Source organism: Amblyomma mixtum, chromosome 10 (assembly GCF_055824585.1).
Source record: "Amblyomma mixtum isolate Tamu chromosome 10, ASM5582458v1, whole genome shotgun sequence".
In the NCBI taxonomy this organism is placed as follows: domain Eukaryota; kingdom Metazoa; phylum Arthropoda; class Arachnida; order Ixodida; family Ixodidae; genus Amblyomma; species Amblyomma mixtum.
In genome coordinates, this window is record NC_143021.1 from 149,230,976 (window position 1) to 149,256,665 (window position 25,690).

Below are 25,690 nucleotides of genomic sequence, written 5' to 3' on the forward strand. Positions count from 1 at the left end.
AGCCATCAAATCGCGAGCGCATGCGCGGGTAGACAAGGGCATCACACTTCGGTTTATCTTCCATCTAAGTAGCTGCATTAAAATAGTCAATCTTAGCCTGGAACAGAGATAAAGAAGGTTCGCTGATGCACTCGCTGCCAAGTTTCTGTATGTGGTAGGCTTCTAGGCTTATCCGTGCTCTCCTGTCTTTACTTTTGCCAAGAACATTTGTCTCCTCAAACCGGGCCACGCATGCTCCACTCTTACTTACATGTGCAACAAGATGCTTGTATTTATCGCTTTTATTTTCTAAATTTAGGGCGTGTTCCCCTAGACGGTCGTTGACACAACGTCCAGTTTGGCCTACATAAAACTTTCCACAAGACAGGGGAATGGAATAAACCACTCCAGTGGAACACCTTACAAACGGCTTCTGATGCTTTTTCAGGCACTCGCGCTTTTTTGCACTGCAAATGCGCGGACAGAGCTTTCCCAACTTGTTGGGAGCCGAGAACAAAACTGGTACTCCATGCCTGCCAGCTACTTTTTTGAGGTTGTGCGAGATTTTGTGGAGGTAGGGCACAACTTCTGGCCTAGGGGCTAGGCTAGGGGCCTAGGGACACAAACTGGACGTTGTGTCAACGACCGTCTAGGGGAACACGCCCTAAATTTAGAAAATAAAAGCGATAAATACAAGCATCTTGTTGCACATGTAAGTAAGTGTGGAGCATGCGTGGCCCGGTTTGAGGAGACAAAGGTTCTTGGCAAAAGTAAAGACAGGACAGCACGGATAAGCCTAGAAGCCTACCACATTCAGAAACTTGGTAGCGAGTGCATCAGCGAACCTTCTTTATCTCTGTTCCAGGCTGAGATTGACTATTTTAATGCAGCTACTTAGATGGAAGATAAACCGAAGTGTGATGCCCTTGTCTACCCGCGCATGCGCTCGCGATTTGATGGCTCTGACTCAACCTTTGTTTTGTTTTTTTGTCATTTTTTCTCACGATCCTTCGGCCTATAAAAGGTGTGGCTTTCACCGAATAAATTCAGTTGACAGTTAGCGCTTGTGTGTGTGTTTACTCTCTTTTTTGTCCGTGTCTTTGTTTGCGCTATAATATTTCTAATTCAATATAAACTGAGTACATAACTGATTTTGGGATGATTTGGGCTAACGAATTCATTTTTACGACAAAGAGTGTAGCGCTTAAAATGCATCCCTGTGGTACTCCATTCTCCTGAACAAACTTCTTTGAGATGGTTGAGCCTAGGCGGACGTGAAAGGAACGATTGGATAGGAAGTCTTTTATGCAGTTCAACATCCTTCCCCGGATGCCAAGCTCGGCTAAATCGCGAAGGATACCGAACCTCCAAGTGGTGTCGTATGCCTTTTCGAGGTCAAAGAAGACAGCGAGACAGTGTTGTTTGTGTATGAAAGCCTCTCGAACAGTATTTTCGAGGCGAACTAAGTGGTCTGTTGTGGAGCATGCCTTTTTAAACCCGCACTGATGAATGTCAAGGAGTTCCCGAGATTCAAGCACAAAGGTTAGCCGGATATTTAATATGCTTTCAAAAGACTTGGCGAGGCAGCTGGTAAGAGCTATTGGCCGATAACTGCCAGGGGAAGTTGGCTGCTTACCAGGTTTCAGGAATGGCACTATAATTGCTTTTTTCCAAGCTTCCGGAATTTTTCCTACTGTCCAAATTTTGTTAAAAAATTTCAAAAGTACTTCTATTGAAGGTTGTGAAAGATGTGCTAGCATTTCGTAGTGTATTTCATCGGGGCCTGGGGCAGTCTGTTTGCCGGCAGATAAAACTCTGTTTATTTCCTGGATTGTGATTAATCTATTGAAAGGTTCAGTTATGCAACCAGTTGTTGGAAGTCTATTTTTCTCAGCTGTGTTTTTGTATCTTAAAAATATTCTGTGTAGTGTGTGGAACTGGAAACACGTGAGAAATATTCACCCAGGATGTCTGCTTGTTCTTCTATACTTGTTTGTGTATCAGGTGCTCTAAGAAAAGGAACTGTAAAAGGGGAGAAGTCGCCATTTAATTTACGAACTTGCTCCCACATTTTTTTGCTTGTGATTGAATTGCTTATGGATGATATGTAATTTTTCCAAAAAGCTTTCTCGGCATTACGACGTATGCGTCTTGCATTGGCTCTCGCCTTTTTAAAGTTTATAAGGTTCTCGTGTGTGGGGTATCTTCTAAAAATTCCCCAGGCTTTATTTTGCACCTTCCTCGCTTCTCTACATTCCTTGCCATACCACACCTTGTGTTTGTGTCGAACCACCCCAGATGACTGAGGGATAGCCAGGCGTGCCGCAGAAATTATACAGGATGTGATCATTTCATTTAGTTCGTCTACATTAAGGTGATCCGCAAATGTTTTTTCTAGAGAGGCTTTTTCCCGAAACAGCGCCCAATCCGCTATGTGAAGTTTCCAGCGACGTGGTTTGGTTGGGATGATTGATGGTGATGACGACAAGCTGATTACTACTGGTAGATGATCGCTTCCGTACGGGTTGTCAAGGACATCCCATTTAAAATCCATAAAAACAGACGGTGAACTAAAAGATAAGTCTATACAGCTCATTTTTCCCGAGCCTGGAGAACAGTATGTGTTTTTGCCTGTATTGAGCAGGCAGAGATTATTTGCTAGAATAAAATCTTCTAAAATATAACCCCTAGAATCTGTTTGTGTACTTCCCCAAAAATTAGAGTGAGCATTAAAATCACCGACTACCAGATATGGCTCTGGCAGCTGTTGTAAAAGTGTTTCTAAGTCATGAAGTGTTACTGATAGATGTGGCTGTAGATATAGAGAGCATATGGTGATGGTTTTAAAATGGAGGATGGTGACTGCAACAGCTTCATATTTGGTTTTGATCTTGATTTCATGGGTTGCAACACCACACTGCACAATAATGGATACACCTCCTTAGAGCCTATTGGCTTGCTCTCGGTCGCACCGAAATACTTGATACTTCTTTAGGATATTCTTGTGTTTGGGACCTAAGTTTGTCTCCTGTAGGCATAAAGCCACAGGGGAAAGTGTGTTTAGAAGTTCTTTTATGTCAGAATAATTATTTAGTACTCCACGGCAGTTCCAATGTATAAGGAACGCAATGTTGGATGATTTATGGGAGTGTAGTAAAGAAGCTACGATAGAGGATTTGGGGGTGCCATTACTGGGCTCTTGTCTTTTCTTTTTTGCTCAAGTGAGCTGCGCCGCCGCTGAAGCGGAGGCGAGGTTTGCGTTGTGTCCATCGCCTCGCTAGAGGCTCTGGAGGCCCGCGGGGAACCCACGGGTGTGTGGTTTGCAGGCCTCTCCCGACTGGGGGAAGCCTTGCGGGTAGCCGACTGAGGGGCCGGCAGACCCTTTTTGAGAGGTGGCAGGGCAGCCTTGGCTGCGCCTGCCGGGGACGGGGAAGGCCGTGCCTCAGGCTTTGCCTGGGCATTGGCCGGAAACCGGTGTGGTGTGCCGCCCCTGCGCACCACATCAGCAAAATTTGTTCCTGCAGTGAAGGAGAATGTATTGATGTTGTGTGACAATCGATTACGAGCTTCTTTGAATGAAATGTTTTCTTTTGTTTTGAGTGTAATTATTTCTTTTTCAGTTTTCCATCTTGGGCAGGACCTTGAGTAGGCAGGATGATCTCCTTCACAGTTTGCGCAGCACAGAGCTGCGGCTTCACAGTTTTCAGACACATGTTCATGTGATGCGCATTTTGCGCAGGTTTGTCGACCACGGCAACTCAGCGACCCATGGCCATATCGCTGGCAGTTGAAACATCTTCTCGGGTTTGGGATATAGTGTCGGACTTTGATCTTCAGGTAACCTACTTCAATGTACTCGGGGAGTGTGCTGGAGTTGAAAGTGAGGACGAGATGTTTGGTTGGTAGTTCTTTGTTGTCTTTCCTGATTTTGATACGAAAGACATTTGTGACGTTTTGGTCTTTGAGACCCTCAAGCATTTCATCTTCGGTGAGGTCGAGAAAGTCAAATTCGGATATCACTCCACGGACGGTGTTTAAGGATCGGTGAGCAGTTATTGCAACAGGGATGTCTCCTATTGAAACTATGCTGGACAGTTTGGAGTGCTGGTTGCTGTCTTTTATTTCTAGAAGCAGGTCACCGCTAGGCATTTTTTACAACTTGTAGCCCGTGCTCAAAGTATCGGTCAGACTTTTGGACACCATGAATGGCGACAATTTTCTGGCAGTTTTTTCAGTTTCGCTGTGGATGACGTGGTATTTGGGTAAAGTTTGTTTCGTTTTTCGGAAGCACTGGGCTGTGAGGTCTTCGGTCCGCACTCTTTTTGGAGTGCGATCGTTACTTGAAGTAAGGGAAGCCATAAAAATGTGTGTGTTTCGGCCACGGTGCCAGCCACCCACCATGGAGCCCAACAAGGGGACGGGACAGGAACTTGCGAGCAAGTCCTGCCCACGCCAGCTGTACACCTTAACTATAACCTAATATGACTCAACTCAGGGTAGTTGGTCACACACGGTTAACCATCGCCGCCAGGAAAAAGAGGAAAAAACTAAGAAGGGACGAGGATACAAGAAAGTTGTAAGAAAGGAAATAGGAAAGTGAAAGATAGAGGGGAGGATAGGAAAAGGCGACTGCCGATTTCCCCCGGTCGGGTCAGGCCGGAGGTGCCGTATACAGGAAGCTGGGGCCAAAGTGGTGTGTTGCCTCCGCCGAGGGGCCTTAAGGGTCCAAACGCTCGGCATCGGCTCAACCACCAGGATCCCCTTTTCCCCGGACACGGCGATGCCACGCACGGCTAAGCGCGGATGCTCGGGTCCGTGGTGATGCATTGTTCACCATCATCCCCCTGCGGGGATGTTCCTGCGGATGCTCGGGTTAAACCCGTGGTGTCGCCACTCACCAACGTCTGCATGCTGCAGACGCCCCCCTGCGGAGACATGTTGCCAAAAGTGGCTGGAGTCGCCGGCCAATCCCCGTACCAGAATCCCAGGCACTTAGACCAGTTTACAGCGCTACCACTAACAGTACAAAACCTTTTTACACATTGGACAGCATGCGCGACACTATCAGTGTCGGCGCAGAACATCGCTACATCATCTGCGTAAGCCAAGAGACGGACTTCCGCTTCCTGCAGTTTGAAACCACGTACACAATCACTCTTTATGACACTTAAACAAACGGGTTCAATGTACAAACAAAACAACAGCGGCGAGAGGGGGCAACCCTGGCGCACCGAGCGCTGTACTTGGATGCGCTCTCCCACCACCTTGTTGATAATTAGCCGCGTTGAGCAATCCCGGTACGTCATGGAAACCCCGTCTCTTATAATTCTACCGACATTTACATAATCTAAACACTCAACAGAACATCATGAGGCACCTTATCAAACGCTTTCTCCAAATCTATTTGGAGCATTGCTACACGCGTACCCACTGCGTCGCAACACTCGAGTATACTTCGCGCTATGTGTATATTTGTTGAAATCGTCCGGCCTTTAATTCCGCATGTTTGATGCGGCCCCACTAACTCGTGAATAACTGTCTGCAGCCTCTCAGCCAATACCTTCATCATTATCTTGTAGTCACAATTCGTGAGGCAAATGGGTCGGTAAGACGTCACTCTGCGCAGTACAACTGGATCTTCTGACTTCGGTATGAGGACCGTGTGGGAAGACGAGAAAGAAGGGCGTAGTACATTTCTATCGAATGCCTCGTTGTACATGTCCGCCAACACTGGAGAAAGAGCACCTTTTAAACATTTGTAAAAGGCTGAAGTCAGACCATCTGGTCCTGGAGATTTCCCCGGATGCATGCTTTCGATAGCGCTTCGCACTTCTTCGGCTGAAATAGGTGCCTCTAATATGTCTCTCGTTGTGTCCTCTAACCTTGGCATCAATGACAGGAAATCGTTGTGGAAACGATCTATGTCGAAAGAAAAATTGGCAAAAAAAGCGCGGTAGTGCTCGTAGAAGGCGCGTTCGATGTCTTCCGCCGTATCGCTAACTTTTCCATTATGTTCAATTTCCGTTATCTGGTTGCGCCGTGCATGCCACTTCTCTGAGCTCAGCGCTCTCTTTGAAGGTGCTTCTCCCGCTATCAGCCTATCAGCCCTTGCTCTGACCAGAGCACCACGGTATCTTTCGACGTCAAACTGCTCTAGTTTGTGCTTTAGCGCTCGAATATCGTCCATGAAAATGCCGGGCATTCGACACTCTTCGCTTATCAATTTTTCCAGGTTCCTGCGCATCACTTTTTCTTCCTCTCGCTTTTCTCTGCATATAGCGCTCGATCGCTCTAATGTTTTCATCTTGACTGCCTGCTTGAAGTTCTCCCATTTTTCGCTCTTTGTCTTGTTATTCATCACATTCATTTCTTGAAATTGATTAGTTATAGCCGCCATGAACTGTTCGTCGTTGAGTATCTTTGAATTTAATTTCCACAACTGCCACTCGAAACTGTTTTTTCTTTCTTTTGCACTACCTATTACAAAACTGACTAAGCAATGATCACTAAATGAAACAGCACTCACTTGATATTGCCTGCAAAGTGGTATTACATCAAGGCTCACGTATGCTCTATCTAGCCGAGCGTGACTGGATGCCTGAAAATGGGTATACTGTGCAGCTCTCCCACCGCCAAGACATTCGGCCACATCTTCCAAATTGCAGTCTCTTATTATCTCGTTTAGCAGAGTGGTGCTAGCGTCTTTGTATTGGCGGGTGCTAGTTCTATCATGGGCTGAAAGGACGCAGTTAAAATCACCAATAACAATTAGGAGCCTGTCACAGCGAATATATTGTTTCAGCTGCTCAAAAAATTTACGTCTTTCCTCGGCCACAGTTGGCGCGTACAAACAAATGACACGCCACTTAGAAGAAAACAATGAAACATCGCATATAATAAGGCGACCTGACGGTAAAGTTATTACAGACTCAATTTTTGGACCAAGGCTCTCTCGCACAAATAGCACACACCCAGAAGAAGTACCCACGGCATGGCTCACAACAGCGCAGTATCGCGCTAGGAATCAGTGATAATGCCTTCGGTTTCCACATCGCCCTCAACCTTTGTCTCCTGCGCTGCTACAAAGTCCAAGTCAAAGTCGCTTACCAATAGGTACAATTGACTCTGCTTCCTCTTAGAGGCAAGCCCACGAACGTTTAGAGTCGCGACACGAATTGACTTATCCATTACGATTTTTTTTTATGCGAAGCATATTACTAGAGGTACACTACAGCCCTTCGCGTGGTTACACGCCGTGCACACCACGTGACACATGACGTCACGACAGAGGAAGACGGAGGTACACTACAGCCCTTCGCCGTGGTTGCACGATGTGCACACCACGTGGTACAGTGACGTCACACCACGTGACATATCATGTGACACATGACGTCACGACAGAGGAAGACGGAGGTCCACCTCGCGCCGTCGCTGTGGTTGCACGCCGTGCAGACCACGTGGTACAGTGACGTCACACCACGTGATATACCACGTGACACATGACGTCACGACAGATCGCCGTCACGCGCAGGGAGAGGGAGAACGATGCCATCGCACAGACACCGGAATGTCCTCGAGCGGCATTCCCGCGCATTTCGAACGCGCGTTCACACTCGGTGTAGGTGAAACGCTCGCTCCACCGGGCAGGCGGACGCGGCTTCCGTGGCAATCCAGGCGCTCACCCAACGCGCGTCTCGGGGTTAGTCGGCGTTCCGCTGTAGCCATGCCGTTGTCTTCCCCCACGACGAAGGCTTTTAGTGGTTGTATTAAAATGACCAAGTATTCAACCAAGGAAAGCCATGTATTACCAAGCCTAGCCATCAATACGCTTCGCATCTGACCAGCGTTAACCAAGTTAAGCCTCAGCCATTTTTTTCAAGGCGGAGTAAATACCGGAGGCATGGCGCTTACCTCACAACTGGGCTGTGTTGCTGAGTGCCTTGGCACAAAGAATCCCTCAAGGCGGCAAAGGCGGTGTCTCCGCCTTCTTCCGCTCCACCGAAGTATTCGGGCGAGGACGATAGGGAGGGCGCCGCACAGGACTCGTTTTGGCTGGTGGTTCATCCGTCCCGACCGCACCAGGGCCCGACACTTTTTCAACTGCATCGTGAGCTCGTTTTCCACTTGAGTTGGCACTGTCCGTATCGGTCCCCTGCATTGGCTCCGGTTCGCTGTGAGTCACAGCGGGTACGTTGAAAAGGCTGCTGTCAGCACTGCTGGTCTGCGCTCCCTCACCCCCTACATCTGGGCAATCTTGTCGAAGCTCGGCGACGGGTTCGTCGGCGACGACAGCGTGCTTATCTTTTCCGGTGTCCGATGAGCCTTTCTCGGCGGCCGAGCTGAGGCTCGCCCTTGCTGCTTCTTCCGAGTCTGCCTCATCCATTAGGTTATCTGAAGAATCAATTGCATCCACTGGTCCCGCGACACTGGCGTACGTCTTGGGGCACTGGTCGTCCTCGTGGCCGAAGCGGCGACAACGCCTGCATCGCGGCACCTGGCAATCTCGACGTATGTGCCCAGTGCTCTTACAGCGCAATCAAAGCGGAGCGCGGCCCGGCACAACGGCAAGGGTCAACTCTCCGGGCATCTTCAGCTGGTGGGGGATGTCGTCTATCTTGACTCCCGCGTGCAATTTTAGTGCCACTGTGCGTGTCGTCGAACCTTTCTCCGTAACGCCTAGGGCACGCCACATTTTTCGCGTCACCTCCGTCACCTTCCCATAGGGCGCCAATGCCACACGGACATCTTCATCTGCAACTCCGTGAAACAGCCAATGCAGCTTCAAGCGAACCTCCCGGTTATTTGGGTCGATAAGCAAACAGCGACAATTTTTTACCTTGACATCGGAGGCGGAAAGTCGCTTCTGGGCAGCATCGGCGCTTGTCAGCGTCACCGCCCACACATGGTTCATCTGGTACGCCCCCAACGCTAAAACGTCGGGGAGCGCACCGAGCTCGGCCAAAGTGTCCCGGTAATCTTCGACACGGTACGGACGGGCCCTTGGCTCACCGTGCATAAAAACGGTGTTGGCGACGATGCGACCGGTAGGCGGATTTTTATTTATTCACGTTGCCTCACAGGCTCCAAGCATGGAGTATTGTGTGAGGGGGGGGGGGGGATTACATAAATAGGGGTAATAACAGGAGCATGAATAACATGATTATATAATGCTGATTGACTGTTAGTACTCATTAGACAGTAAGAACATCATTACACAATGCCAACTGACTGTTAGTACTCACCATAAAACAATAAGAACATCATTACACAATGCCAACTGACTGTTAGTACTCACCATCAAACAATGAGAACAACATACAATAGTTATTGACGCGTCAGTAATTAGAAAAAATGGCTGTTATTTCGGTCCTAAAAGAAGCTGGATCACGAATATTGACGATGTGTTCCGGAAGACCATTCCAGTGAACAATAGCCTGCGGCAAAGCGGATGAATTGAATGCAACGGTTTTACCTGAAAGGCGTTTGAAGCTGAGATGTTTGTTTAAACGGCGCGAGGTGCGGTGAGGTTGGGCAAGAGGGAGAGTCGAATGATTAGTGCTATAGACTATCTTGTGAAATAAGCAGACAAGGGCAATTAATCTTCGTGATTGCAAGGTACAAAGACAGAGCGATAATTTAATGTTTGTGACGCTTGATTGACGGTCATAGTTTCTGGAGATGAAACGCGCAGCACGGTTTTGGACTGATTCAAGAGAGTTAATTAATTAAGCCTGGTGAGGTGACCAAATGGATGATGCATACTCGAGCTGCGGACGAACAAATGTTTGATAGGCGAGCTTACGGGTAGTAGCAGGAGTTCCATGAAGATTCCGTTTTAGGTATCCTAAGGTCCGGGATGCTTTAGCTGTTATTTTCTGTATATGAGTGGACCAGGACAAGTTACATGAAAAATGGACACCGAGGTATTTGTAAGAAGACACCTGAGAGACTAAGCTGTTATCGAGCATGTAATTGAACGAAGAGTTAGATTTTTTGCGGCTGAATGTCATTAACTTCCATTTTTCAGTGTTAAGTGACATTTGCCATGATGAACACCAAGCGGTTACATGATCGAGGTCCCTTTGAAGTGCAAGATGATCTGCAGGTGATCGGATTTTGCGGTAAATTCTGCAGTCATCTGCGAACAAGCGAATGGTTGATGTAATATTGGATGGCAGATCATTAATGTAAATCAGGAACAGCAACGGGCCCAGGACGCTTCCTTGAGGAACACCAGATAGAACATCGCTAAACGGAGATGAGTGGCCGTTAACAACTGTGAACTGTTTACGAAAAGACAAGAAATTCCTTAGCCATGAGGTAGTTAGTGAGTCTAGGTTGAGGGAAGTAATTTTACCTATTAAGCGTGAATGCGCAACGCGGTCGAATGCTTTTGAAAAATCTAAGAATATGCAGTCTGTTTGGAAGTTCTCGTCCATGTTGTGTAGTAGCTCGTTAGTAAATTCCAGTAGTTGAGTCTCACAAGAGAAGCCTTTCCTGAACCCGTGCTGGTTAGAAAAAAAGAAATTATTACTATCTAGATGCTGCGCCACTGCTGATACGATGATGTGTTCGAGGATCTTACATGGGACAGATGTCAAAGATATGGGGCGATAATTTTGCGCGTTCGTTTTATCACCTGATTTGAAGATGGGGATAATTTTACCAATTTTCCAATCCCTTGGAATTTCACCAGTTGATAGCGACTGACGAAAGATATGGAAGAGAATATTGCTTGAATGGATCACTGTGCTTTTGAGAATTTTTGTATTAATAACATCAATACCAGCAGAAGTCGAAATCTTGAGATTGTTTATTAATGTTGCAATACCGGAGACACTTATTTCTATGGGACTCATGTACTGGTAATCGGCATCTACTAATGGTGGAGTAGTGGAATGGTCTTCCTGTGTGAACACTGAAGAAAAATAATTATTAAATATAAATGGGCATTCTTCTTCTATAACTGGAGCACCAGTGTTATCCAACAACGAAACAAGAACCGGAGTGTCAATAGGTGATATCGTTTTCCAAAATTTTTTAGGGTTGTGTGTCATAAGGGATTGAAGGTCATGGGAATAATATTTAAGCTTTGCTTTGCGGATGGCACTACAATATATTTTTTCGGCGGTTTTGTGTTTCTGCCATGAAGCCGGTGTGCCAAGGCGTTTGGCAGCTTTGAAAAGTCGCTTTTTCTTGTTTTTTAATGCATGTAACATCCTGTTGAACCATGGTTTAGACGCGTTCGTGCGGAGGGTGAGCAGTGGTATATGACGGTGTACTAATTCCAGTAAACTATTTTTGAACAAAACCCAGTTATCGTTGGCCGAACGCTAAGAAAAAGTCGGAAGATATGTGTCACAAAAGGATTGTAACCCGGTATTAATGGCATTGTAGTCAGCGCGGTTATAATCAAAAATACGTTTATGTGTTTGTGCACGTGCGCATGAAGGCATGGAAATCGTGAAATTAAGCAGTTCGTGATCACTGAAGCCATCAGAATAAGAGATAGGGCTTATATTGTCTGGGACTGACGAGAAGACAAGGTCAAGCTTATTGTTTCCTCGGGTAGGTTTTTCGACTAATTGGACCAAAGAGAAATCGAGAGTTAGTTGAAAAAAATTAGTGCTATCACGTGTTCTCGAACTTAAGCTCGGCCAGTCAATTTCGGGAAAGTTGAAGTCACCTAGTAGACAAATACTTGCTTTTGGAAATTTAGGTTTTGCTTCAGTTAGGTTATCATGTAGATCGGAGACGAATGATTGCGTGATTGCGGACTATCTGGTGGTCTGTAACAAACTCCAAGAAGATGCTTGGAAGATGGCGATGTGATGCAAACCCACAAAATTTCTAATTTACTAGGAATATCAACGGGAAAAGAAGTTATATGCTTTTTAGCAGCAATCAACACCCCTCCTCCCCTTCTGTCGCTCCTATCGTTTCTGTAGATAGTGAAACTGTCCATATCAGGCAAGACTTCATCGTTCCTAACATCTTTATGGAGCCACGTTTCGGTTAGTATTAAAATGTCGCATTCACAATTGTCAAGGTATGAACAAAGTTCGATGCGCTTAGGAAGAATGCTGCGTATGTTAGTGAAAAGTAAGGAGAGCTGCGATTGCGCGGTGTTATTGCGGTAAGATGTTCGTTCTTTCCTGATGACACGTGTAGCCGAGCAACACCTTACCTATGCGGAAGATAGTTTTACGGTGTCAGTAGCGGCGTCGTACACGTAAACACTATCGTTTATTCTCAGCTTATCGACATTTAGCTTGTACGGAACTTTTTGTGGTTTGGCAAATTCGATCAACTTCTTTCTAGCCAGTCGTGTCTGAAAGGAAAAATCTTCGCGCACAGCGTAGTTAGTTCCTTTCAGCTTGATGCCGTTCCCAATGATCTGTTGTTTGTCGTTAAACAATGTGAATTTTACCATCACTGGCCTGCACTTTTCCGGGTCGTATTTACCAATGCGGTGTGCCCGTTCTATTTGCGATGAATCTACTGTAATGTCCAATTCATTCTTGCACAGGTCAATCACTTTCGTTTCAGCACTTGGCCGTGTCTCAGATATGTCATCGGAAAGGCCGAAAAAAAGCAAGTTGCAGCGTCTCAGCCTGTTTTCCGCGTCATTACAACGCGATTCAATAATTCTGAGCTGGTCAGAGATGACGCTGGAAACTGCACCAGGAGAATCAGCCGAAGACGTAGCGGGATTGTTTTTTGTTTGGCAGAATAACTTGATAATCATCAGCACCAGAAGCAAGAAACCTGTTACCGCGCCTGGCTTGCGCCGCAAAAACCGCTCCGTGGGAGCCATCCATCCCGCGACCGCATCGCTCGAAAGCCGGAAGTGGAATACTGAGCTCCTTCGGCACGGCGGCACCTCCATCGGTGGCTGTGGGGGTACTCTGCTAAGTGTTGGAGCCAAAAGGAAAAAGATAGTTTGTCGAAACCCGGGATCGAACCAGGGACCTTTAGATCTTCAGTCTAACGCTCTCCCAACTGAGCTATTTCTTTTTTTTTCTTTATTGCATGAATGAATACATAAGTAAAATATCGTAGTTGTCATGCCCCTTGGCAGACAACCGTGTCTAATGGACTTTCATTAACACAAGTTGGTCCATCAGACTCAATATATCATCAGCGTAACCTTGTTGCTTCAAGACTTCTCTTAATTTATACACATGTTCCACAAAATAATCACATACCGATCGTGCATCCAAGTCACAATGTCGAACAGCCATTCTACTCCTCCAAATGCTGTGAAGGCCCAATAACATAATCTGGAAATACTGTAAAACATCACTTTCAGCGGTCAGGTACCGAATTCCGCGCGGTGTCAATGGCAAGTCCTTTTTTAGGGTTCTTTGCAAAACATCCCAGTAGAACACTGCATCCCAACAATCCAGAAAAACATGTTCTACCGTCTCCGGTTTTCTACACAGTAGACAGTTCGAGCCCCAAGCAACAAAAAGGCCCTTTTTCTCTAGCCATTTTTTTACTGGTAGGGTTCCTGTATGCAATTTGAAAAAGAATGTTTTGACGCCAGGTGCAACAGTCATCTTTTTAACTCGCCTGAGAACGTCTTTTCCAGGGCCTTCACAGTATAAGGTTCTGTACAGTGGCGCTGGAAACAACTGTTCAATAAGATCCTTGTATAATCGCTTCGGCGTTACATTCGCTAAATACTCTAGAGAGAACCGCACTTGCAAAAACCTGAACGACCAGACAACCTCTCGCAGGAAGCGAGACACTGTGTACTGCCGAGCATTGCACGAAGAGACAATGAATTCTGGAAGTGCACTGGATAACATGATTTGTATGAATGTTCGCAGAAAGGCGTCATTTTGGTCACGCAGGAAACAAAACCTTAAAACAACCTGCCGCACATAGAGATGCATCAGAGACAGTCCCCCGACCTTTACTCTCCGGAAGAGATTATCTCTGCGAATTCGTTCCCAATTAGACGCCCAAATGAAAACCGCAAAAACCCGATGAAACCTTTGGATATTGGTTCGTGCACAATATAATACTTGAAGTAAATACATGATCTTTGCCACAAGAAAGGTGTTACATACAGTTGCACGCGCAAAAATAGAAAGATTACGGCCCATCCATCCTTTGGTCCGGTCCCGCATTTCTACCGGTTTATCATTCCAGTAATTGGTATTCTCCCCATATTTGTCCAGCGGGACTCCCAAATAAACCCCGGGAGTTGTAGCCCATCGAAGCCCGCAGAACGATTCTGGTTCTAAGTCCCATTGTCCATGCCAGACTCCGAGGCATTTATCTAGATTAACAGCACTACCAGTTTGCCTGCAAAACCTTTCGGTTACTTGTAACGCTTCTACAATACTTTTGTGGTCTTCACAAAAGAGGGCCACATCATTTGCATATGCCAGTATTCTCACCTCACAGGCTCCCAACCTAAAACCTCGGATGTGCTCGCTCGCAGTTATCATCCTACAAAAAGGCTCCAAATAAACTGCAAAAAGTAGTGGGGAGAGTGGACATCCTTGTCGAACAGATGCCCTCACATCAATTCTTTCAGATAATATTTTGTTTACAATAAGGCGTGTCGAGCAACATGCATAAGCCATTTTTACCCCTTTGAGAACAACCGAGCCAATACCAATATGTTCCAACAAACAGTAGAGTATTTCACGAGAGACCCGATCAAATGCTTTTTCAAAGTCAATTTGAACCATAGCGACTTTCTTATTTAAAGCATCGCAGCACTCGAGCACGCTGCGTGCTACATGAGTATTTTTAAATATGCTTCTTGTTTTTATTCCACACGTTTGGTGAGGTCCTACAATATCCTTTATGACGTATTGCAATCTCTTAGCGAACACTTTCATCAGAATTTTATAATCAACGTTTGTTAACGTTATTGGTCTATAGCTTGTTACTTTTACCAGCTTGGCAGGGTCATCTGTCTTAGGAATTAATACCGTATGAGCATTGCTAAACGAAGGTGGCAGCCTACCAACTTCAAAACACTCTTTGAAAAGCTTATAGAGCATAGTGGCAAGGTCATATTTAAAGCTCTTATAAAAGGCCGCAGTCAAACCGTCAGGTCCCGGCGACTTTCTGGCATTCAATTCATCAATTGCTGTCTCTATTTCCTTAATACTTATTTCCTTTTCTAGTTCTTCAGTAATCTCATTTCCTAATATTGGCATAAGTGGCAAAAAGTTTTCCCGAAACCCTTCTCCACTTGGTGCTTTGCGGGCAAACAGCTCACGGTACTGTTCCACGAATGCACTCGAAATTCCACTTTGTTTACTGAGGGTTTGTCCTTTGTATTCGATAACTGATATCTCGTTTGACCACGCGTATCGCTTTTCATCTGAGAGCGCGCGTTTTGTTGGCATTTCACCAGTAAGCCACTTTTCCGTGCGTGCTCTTATCGCTGCCCCTCTGTACTTCTGAGCATCTAAAGCTTCTAGCCTAACTTTGACGCCTTTTATATTATGCATGAACATGCCTGGCGTTTTTTCCTCTTCAAGCCCTAAATTCGTCAAAAGCCCACGCAGTTGCTTTTCTTCTTTTTTTTCCTCATATTTTCTTAGGGTTGAACGCTCAATGGTATGGATTTTCACCTCCTGCTTAAGGCGTTCCCAAGATTCAATACATCCTGTTTCACTATTATTAAACATATCCATGATTTCTCTAACTTTCCTTAAACCAACTGAGCTATTTCGGCACGGCGGCACCTCCATCGGTGGCTGTGTGGGTACTCTGCTCAGTGTTGGAGCCAAAAGGAAAAAGATAGTTTGCCGAAACCCGGGATCGAACCAGGGACCTTTAGATCTTCAGTCTAACGCGCTCCCAACTGAGCTAATTCGGCACGGCGGCACCTCCATCGGTGGCTGTGTGGTACTCTGCTCAGTTATGGAGCCAAAAGGAAAAAGATAGTTTGCCGAAACCCGGGATCGAACCAGGGACCTTTAGATCTTCAGTCTAACGCTCTCCCAACTGAGCTATTTCGGCTTTTTTTTTCTTTCATGGTATTTATTTACATGCTCTTCCCGCCCCCCCTGTATCGTTCCGTCTACGTTGGGCTCATGGGTCATGATGTTTTAAAGCGAGTGCGTAAAATGCCAATTTCTCCTTGCACCAAAACATTTTTCTATAAATTACACACTGAAACTCTACCTGTCAAGACGTGGCTCGATAGGAAAAACATTTTTGTGTCTTCTGTAAACTGTCGCTTGTGCAATGTGCCTGAAACAATTGAAAATTGTTTTATAGACTGCAAAGACGCGATTTTGTTTTGGGATGTGTTGCAAAGGACGCTACAGAAAGATTTTCTCCTAAATTCCTACAGTGTGCGCTACCTTGTTGTTTCCCAACCTGACTCGAATCCTTATGATATGATTCTTCTGATTGGACTTCATAGTCTTTGGAAAACGCGCATGAAAGATCGCAACGTTGAACCTGTTGTTTCGCCCAGAATGCACTTTTGCCGAATGTTGCTGCAGGTAACGGACATTTACAAAAAATTGGACTTTGTACCGGATTGGTTTCCTCTCCTGATGCGCTGTATATCCTTACCGGCCTTTTAGTTATAATATGTTACTATTATGTTTCTGCCACGTAGCGCCTACCTAGGTGCTCTGTAAATAGTTGTTTTTGTGTGTGTATATACACACACACATATGTATATATATGCTTTGTATACTGAGCTATTTCGGCACGGCGGCACCTCCACCGGTGGCTGTGTGGGTACTCTGCTCAGTGTTGGAGCCAAAAGGAAAAAGATAGTTTGCCGAAACCCGGGATCGAACCAGGGACCTTTTAGATCTTCAGTCTAACGCTCTCCCACTGAGCTATTTTCTTTATTGCCGATTTTGACACAGAACCAAAATTACAAAAAAATGTAAAACACCTCAGCCCAATGCGGCTCATACAAGGGTGATTAAAATCTTTTCAATACAGCCAAGTCATCTAGTACAGAGAGCCAGTCAGGCTGTTCAGCTCGTGCCCGGTATACTTCTCTCAGGCACACGACACTTGCAATGAAGTTTTCTCGCACAGACCTCACGTTTATATCTGCATGCCGCACCTGCATTCTGGTTTTCCACAAGCTGTGGAGGCTGACCAGCATCAGTAAGTCATAGGGCACTCCTGTTTCATTTTGGATGGGCAAAAATCTAATACCGTAGGGGTCCAGGGGTAGATCTTTCTTGATAGTTCTTTGGAGGACGTCCCAGTGAAAGATGGGGTCCCAACAATCCAAGAATACGTGTTCTATTGTCTCGGGTTTCTTGCATAGGATACAGTTAGTTGTCCAGGGGACGAAAATCCTCTTTTCGTTCAGCCATGTTTTAACTGGGAGCGTATTTGAATGTAACTGGTAGAAAAACGTTTTCATAGATGGGTTAACTGGCATGCTTTTAACTCTTTTTAAAACATCCTGCCCTGGACTCCCCCGGTGCAGGCTTCGGTAAAGAGGAATTGGCATCATTACATCCACTAATTCCTTATACAGCTTTTTCTTTGAAACTTTACTCAAGTAGCCAAGAGAAAACCGCACTTGTAGAAGCTTGAACGAGAGTACAACCTCTCTCATGTACCCCACGACGGAACCACGCATATTCTCACTCGAAGACACAACAATTTCAGGAAGCAGTCTCTGCAATCGCAGCTGAATAACAGTCCGCAAAAAACTGTCCGACTGGTCACGGAGGAACATAAATCCTGATACAACCTGGCGTAAAAACAAATGAACAAGACCCAGGCCACCACCTTTGACAAGAATAAACAAATTGGTGCGACTGGTTCGCTCCCATGTCGGCGCCCAGACAAAAATAGCAAAGACACGGTGAATCCTTTGAATATTGTCTCGGGATGCACTCAATACATTCATTAGGTACCATATCTTTGACACAAGGAAAATATTACAGACAGAGGCGCGCGAAAACATCGATAGCTGCCTCCCTTGCCACGAGTCGGCCTTCTCCTTCGCCCTTGACGCTTCATCGTTCCAGCAGTCATTGGGATCCCGATAACATTCCAGAGGCACGCCAAGATACTGTGTTGGCAGTTTTGACCACTGCAACCGACAGAACTGTTCCGGTGCATCATCCCAATTACCGTGCCAAAACCCACAGCTCTTGTCCCAGTTTATCAGGCAGCCAGTTTGTTGACAGTACTTTTCGACGAGGCTGGTAACTTCAGTAACACTGTCCTTGTTTGAGCAAAAAATGGCAATATCATCTGCATAGGCGAGGACTTTCATATGGGATGACTGCAGTTGAAAGCCGGAAATACGGTTACTGTTAATTATGGCCAAGCAGAGTGGCTCTATGTGAGTCGCGAACAGTAGGGGCGAAAGAGGGCATCCCTGCCTCACTGAAGAATTAACTTCTATTCTGTCCGTCAACTCCCTATTTACGATTACTCGCGTGCTGCAGTTCGCATAAGCCATTCTCACGCCTTCCGCTACACGCGCCCTACGTTCAAATGGTCAAGAATGCAAAAAAGAACGTCATGTGAAACCCGAGCGAAGGCCTTCGCAAGATCCAACTGAATCATTGCAATGCGCACCCCAAGGGCGTCACAGCATTCCAGTATGCTACGTGCAACGTGTATGTTTGTCGCGATGCTCCGTCATTTGATGCCACAAGTCTGGTGTGGTCCAACCAATGTTTTGATTACGCCCTGTAATCTTTTTCCTAGAACTTTCATATATATCTTGCAATCTACGTTGGTGCGGCTTATCGGCCGATAAGAGCCCACCAACAAGCGCTTCTCCGGGTCATCTGTTTTGGGAATCAGGACAATGTGTGATGTAGTAAAAGATAGTGGAACTTTTTTGCGCTCGTACGCCTCAGAGAGCACATTGAGCAGAAACGGAGCTATCATGCATTTGAATTCTTTGTAGAAACTTGCGCTTAGTCCATCTGGCCCAGGTGCTTTTCCGTTTTGCAATTCATCTATCGCGGATTCAATTTTTCCGACACTAATTGGCATTTCAAGGCGCACCTTCACTTCATCCTCAACCCTTGGCAATAGGGGCAAAAAATGAACCAGAAATGCTTCATCCATCTCCCGCTTATTTCCGAGAAGGCCGTTAAAGTGGTGCATTATAACCTTCTGGATAACTTTCGTGTCGCTAGAAACTTCAGCCCCGTGTCTTATCTGCGCGATTTCTTTCTGGCGACTGTAGCGCTTTTCGTCGGACAAAGCCCGTTTGGTCGCCGTTTCACCAGTCCAAAATTTCTCAGACCTAGAGCGAATGACGGCTGCTTTGTACCTTTCTGTGTATTTGTTCAAGCTGGGTGTTTACTCCTCTCAATTCTTTCAAAAAAGGCCGGGCTCAGAACTTTCCATGTAGGTCAGGAATTTTAACTGCTCATTCAATTCAGTTTAATTTTCTTTCTCTTTATGCTTATTAAGACAACTCTTTTGTATTGCTTTACGTTTCACCCATTCTTTGAAATCTTCCCACTGAACAGCCAAGCTGTCAGTCTGCGTCTCTAGTAAGTTGTGCAGTTCATTTGTAGTTTAATTTATAATCTTCGTCTTCCAACAGCTTAGCATTAAATTTCCACAAGTGCCAGTTAAATGACGTATGTTTCTTTTTTTCACCAAAGGTTGCGATTACGAGGCAGTGGTCGCTGAATGCAACAGGCTGAACATCATAGTCCATGCAGAGATGCACGAGTTCCGAAGACACATACAGCCTATCCAACCTAGCATGGCTGTCACGCTGTAAATGTGTATATTGAGGGCTATTACCGTAAGTAAACATTTCGCCGATGTCTTCTAAGCAATGGTCATGTACAAAAATATTCAATAATTGAGCACTTTTTTCGCGCACCCGCAGGCGCTTCATAGGGTCCGCCGCTACAAAAACACAGTTGAAATCACCCAACACCAGCAAGGTTCTGTCACAAACAAAATAATATTCAAGGCGATCGAAAAACTCTCGGCGTTCGGCTTCAACGTTTGGTGCATACACACAGATAACTCGCCAACACACATTAGAAAAAGTAAAATCAACGACAAGAAGACGTCCACTAGTACAAGCGAAAACAGACTCTACAATAATGCCTAGATTGTTGCGCATAAAAATAACGCACCCGCCCGAGGTGCCACAGAATGACAAACACAAACATTGAAGACTGGACGAAAGTGGGACACCATACGATCAGTAGCTTCCTCACTTTCTATTTTCGTCCCCTGTACAGTTACTATATCAAACGCGTTGTCAGCAAGTAGACGATTCAGCTGGCATTGGCGCCTCCTTGCACAAAGGCCTCTGACGTTCAAAGTTGCTACGCGCAGAGCTTTATCTATTTTCATCGCCATGCACTTGGAATAGAATGCCATTGAGGTACAGCGCCCACTCTACAAAATTGTCCAACATTTTCTAACTCACAGTGTGCAGCGTACTTGGTCGTTGATCCAGGAATCCGAGTGCTGACGTCGGGAAACCACACGAATGTCCCTCGCCAGCCTTTCCGGACCAAGGCACACTGTCTGCTGGGTACTTCCCACCACAACAAAGGAAAAAAACAAAAACAAAACACGAAACCTCATTGAGCAGCTACGGAGGCGGTTTCCCCGCCTGCCAGCGTTCGGCCGAGATGTTCGGCGGGGGCTTCAACGTGGAGCGTCGAATCCCCGATGTTTTAGCCGGCGGCTCACCACCACCCACACAAGGCAGCGGCTTCTCTCCGACGCTCTCATCATGGGAGCGTTTCCCGGCTGGAAGACCAGCAGCTTCCTGGCTGAAGTCCATGGCATCGGTGCTGATAGCCTCCACATTCTCCGGAGCTTCGGCCGTGGCTTTCGTCACGTCTTCCGCCTTGTCAACACTTCCTTGCTTCGGTTCAAGGCTCACATCTCCACTAGGCTTTACAGCACTGCTCGTCGTCGAACTCTTTTTCGATAGAGGCGTCAGCGAAGGTGCCTTTTGAGCTAAAACTTGACCAGTTGCCCTGGCTGCCTCCTCTGCATCCGCCTCGTCCATCAGCAACTCAGATGAGTCTTCACTGTTCCCGGGACCGGCAATGCTCGCTTAACTGCGAGCACACTGGCCGTCTTCATGCCCGAACCGTCGGCAGGCACCGCACCGAGGGACCCGACACTCTTTGCGGATATGGCCTGTACCTCGACAGCGGAGGCACAACGGAGGCCTGCCCGGGACGACAACCAGCGCTAGCTCCCCGCCGACGTTGAGCTGATACGGAAAGTCGTCAAGCTTCATGCCAGCTTTTAACTTCAGTGTGATGAGTCTGGTGGTTGAGCCCTTCTCCGACACGCCTTGTACTCGCCAGCGCTCTCGGGCCACTTCAGAGACTTTTCCGTACGGCGCGAAGGCGACACGCACGTCCTCGTCCGGCACGTTGTAGAGCAGCCAGTGCAGCTTCAAACGCACGTCCTGGTTCGCAGGGTCAATCACCAGGCAGCGCCGTTCTTTCACACGAAGTTCACCGATGCTGGCAATCTTCTTCACTGTTTCGGCTTCTTTGAATGTGACGGCCCGGACATGGCTCATGCGATACGCCCCCAAGGCGATAACGTCCGGGAGCAAAGAATGCTGAGCCAACGCGTCCCGGAAATCTTCCATCCGATACGGGCGGGCCGAGATATCCGCGTGCAAAAAAACTGTATTCAAAACGTAACGCCCTGTAGGCAGCCCTGGTAAAACAACCTGATACATACTTTCTTGTTCAGCAGACCTGTTACCGCGGCCAGACACGGCCACTGAAGCCGCTCCAACGGAGCCCTGCATCCTGCGTCCGTTCACTGGCGTGCCCGGAAGCAGAATCGCTCTCCCAACTGACCTATTTCGGCATGGCGGCACCTCCATTTTTGGCTGTGTGGGTACTCTGCTCAGTATTGGAGCCAAAAGGAAAAAGATGGTTTGCCGAAACCCCGGATTGCGCCAGGGACCTTTAGATCTTCAGACTAACGCTCTCCCAACTGAGCCATTTCTTTTTTTTTCTTTATTGCCTGCTTTGCACATAACAAAATTTCAACGTAACATTCACATTCCAAAACAGATAAAATCCGCCAGTGATGCTCTATTCAGCTGACGGTATTCAATTAAAAGCGCTTAAGTGCTGCAAGATGATCCAGCACTGGCATCCACTCTGGCTGCTCCTTCTGGGTCTTCAATACTTCTCTTAAATGCAATATACTCTCAATGAAGTACTCTCTAACAGATTTCACAATTTCATCAGTATGTCTGAAAGCCATGCGGTTTTTCCATATACTGTGCAGTCTCAGAGCCATGAACATATGAGACCTCATTTTCTACAGGAAGGAAACGAATACCATAGGGGGTGACAGGTAGCTGCTTGCTGAGCGTCCGCTGAAGAATGTCCCAGTGGAAAACTGCATCAGTACAGTCAAGAAACATATGCTCGATTGTCTCCGGTTTCCTACATATTATGCAATTTACGGACCACGGGACAAATATCCCTTTCTCCTGGAGCCATGGCTTCACTGGCAGTGTCCCTGTCTGTAACTGGAAGAAAAAGGTTTTCAGTGCTGGCCTAACCGGCATCTTCTTTACCCTTTTAAGGACATTTCCTTCTGAGCCTACACAGTATATGGAGCGGTAGATAGGTACAGGTAACCAAACATCGACAAGATCTTTATATAATCTTTTCCGTGGAACAGCGGCGAGGTATTCCATTGAAAACCGAACCTTAAGCGTTTGAAAAGCACGGACGACTTCCCAGAGAAAACCTCGCACTCTAGCACTTTTAACATTGCTGGAAGACAATAAATTCTGGCAAAGCGTCCTTCAGCCTCACTTGCATAACAGATAGCAAAAACCCATCCGTTTGGTCCCTAAGAAAGGCAAACCTCGAAATTACTTGCCTTAAGAACAAATGTGCCAGTCCCAGCCCGCCACTTCCCACAGTACGAAACAGGTTTGTGCGACTTGTTCGCTCCCATCCCGACCCCCAAATAAACACCGCAAAGACTCTATGCATCTTCTGGACGCTCGTCCGTGCCACGCACAGTACTTGAAGGACGTACCATACTTTCGCCACAACAAACAGGTTGCATACAGTGGCACGGCCGAAAATGGAAAAGTCTCGGCCGCCCCACTTGTCCGTATTTGTACGAGAACGCTGGGTTTCTTCCCGCCAGTAGTCTTCAGGTTCACGATAATGCTCTAGCGGCACCCCTAAATACTTTTATGGCGATGTTGTCCACTCAACATTTTCAAAGCTCGCAGGCGCTCTGTCCCAGTCACCATGCCAGTAACCGAAACACTTGTTCGAGTTAATCAGGCTTCCTGACAATTTACAAAACCGTTCCGCGTCTTTCACCGCCTCTGACACACTTTCCTTATCGCTGCAAAATACAGCGATATCATCAGCGTAAGCCAGCACCTTGACTTCATTTGATAAGAACTGAAATCCCTTTACCCTTTCATTGCACATTAGCTTGAGACAAAAGGGTTCTAGGTACAGAGCAAATAATAAGGGGGACAAAGGACAACCTTGTCTTACTGACGATCGAACAGTGAAACTCTCAGCCAGTTCCTTATTGACAATTATGGCCGCGTTGCGGCCCGCATACGCCATTTCCACACCTCGAAGGAGCACTCGGCCCACTTTCACATGCTTTAGTATCGAAAAGAGAACAGTGTGCGCCACACGGTCAAAGGCCTTTTTGAGGTCAAGTTGTAACATGGCCACCCGCCCATCATATGCATCACAACATTCTAGAACGCTTCTTGCTACGTGTATGTTAGTCTGTATCGTGCGGCCCTTAATTCCGCATGTTTGATGCGGACCTACAATCAATTTTATCACATTCTGCATCCTACTCGCCAGGGCCTTCATAAAAATCTTATAGTCCACATTTGTGAGACTTATAGGACGGTAACTTTTCACTGACACACGCTTCATTGGAATGTCACTTTTCGGTATCAATACAATGTGAGTTTTATGGAAAGATGGAGGCAGCATACCGCTTTCGTAAGCTTCAGCCATTACCTAGCGTAAAATATGAGCTAAGATGTTTTTGTACGCTTTATAAAACCCTGCACCAAGACCATCCGGTCCAGGCGATTTTCCAGGGCTTAACTCAATAGCTCGCTCTACTTCAGCTACGCTTATCGGTGCCTCGAGTATGTTTTTCCTCATCGTCCAATACCGGCATCAGTGGAAGGAACTCGCTTGCAAAGCCGTCTTCCACGCTTGTCTCGTGTCCCAGTAATTCGTGATAATATTCTTCGAAAGCGCGTTGAATAGCCTTACTATCGCGCACGATTTCATTCCCGTACTCAATTTCTTTTATCTCATGGCGACAAGTACATATAAACAGCGCTAAACAACAGTACGAGATAGAGGAGTAGACAAACACGGCGCTGAACCTTAACTTTATTTGCCAGACTTTGAAGCCCAAAGCCTTTCAATAATGAAACGGCATTTTTCTTATTCTGTACCGGATCCTTTCTAGTCCCTCTAAAATGTTTCCTTATGGCATCACATGCTTTACCTGAAAATTGCTTCTCAGAAAGTACAACAAAGAAGCCTTCTTTGTCGGACTGGACGACGCGCAAACGCCTCTGACACAAGAAATCCACCAACGGACGTAACCTATGCTCACGCTTTTTAAGGCACTTGCTACTGGCTACGGCATCAGCACACTCCGATACACACCTTGCTCTGTCCTCAGGCTGAGCCTTGGATGACACGTTATGGGCGAAGGCCAACTTTATATGTACTTGTCGCCATGGAACACCAACTCGCCCAATCTGCCGTTGTTCTTTTATCTCGTTTTTCGTAGCGTGCCTCTTTTCATCACTGATTGCTCGCTTTGTCGGCGCTTCCCCCAACCACAGTCTTTCTGCGCGTGCCCGTATGGCCGCCCCCTTGTATCTTTCTTTATCAATTACCTCTAGCTTGCTTTTGATTTCCCGAGCATCTTTCGTGAACTTCCCCGGCTCTGCACTTTCCAGTGCCATGACCACATCAAGACGATGTTGCAACACCTTTTCCTCTTCATTTTGTTCATGGTGAAGTTCGCTAGCTCGTCCTATGGCGCTCATTTTGATTTCTACTTTAAACAGTTCCCATTCTCTTATGACGTTGCCTTTCGCCACTGAAAGTAAACTATCCATTTTGTTCGTAATTACCTTCTGGAAAGTTTCATCCTCTAGAAGCTTCATGTTGAATTTCCACAGGTCCCAATAAACCGAGATTGCTTCCGTTTCGTTCCAACGGCAAACATCACTAACCTATGGTCACTGAAACTGACACTCTTAACTTGAAATTATTGCTCAATGACACAAGGCTCGTGGAAACGTATGCTCTATCAAGTCTAGCGTGACTTGCTCCTTGAAAATGTGTATATTGTGGTCTCCTACCGTCGGACAAAATGCTGCCTATATCCTCAAGAGATTTTTCTTGGGCAATAGCCGTCAGGCGCCCTGCGCTTTGATCACGGATGGGCGTATTAGATACTCGATCATCTGGGGAACACACACAGTTAAAGTCTCCCATCAGGACTGTGTATCGCCGAGTGCTGACATACGGTTCCACCACGTTAAAAAAGGCACTGCGTTCATTGTCCTTGTTTGGTGCGTACAAACAGATTACACGCCACTGTAAATTAAAGAAAGAAAAATCGCACAGAACAAAACGACCGGTATTACAAACAATCACCGATTCTTCTGTAGCACCTATCGAGTTTCTAATTAAAAGCACACATCCACCCGAAGTGC

The 25,690-nt window shown here is 46.4% G+C and overlaps 2 non-coding genes and 2 pseudogenes across 2 annotated transcripts; all 4 read right to left on the reverse strand.

Moving 5' to 3' along the window:
* Positions 1–7,936: 7,936 nt before the first annotated feature.
* LOC149327318 (uncharacterized) lies at positions 7,937–12,800 on the reverse strand (annotated as a pseudogene).
* A 2,959-nt stretch (positions 12,801–15,759) lies between these two features.
* On the reverse strand, positions 15,760–15,832 carry TRNAF-GAA (transfer RNA phenylalanine (anticodon GAA)). Its single transcript has one exon. It is a non-coding gene; the product is annotated as a tRNA-Phe (tRNA).
* A 70-nt stretch (positions 15,833–15,902) lies between these two features.
* Positions 15,903–15,975, reverse strand: TRNAF-GAA (transfer RNA phenylalanine (anticodon GAA)). Its single transcript has one exon. It is a non-coding gene; the product is annotated as a tRNA-Phe (tRNA).
* A 6,069-nt stretch (positions 15,976–22,044) lies between these two features.
* On the reverse strand, positions 22,045–25,135 carry LOC149327321 (uncharacterized; annotated as a pseudogene).
* Between the last annotated feature and the right edge of the window lie 555 nt (positions 25,136–25,690).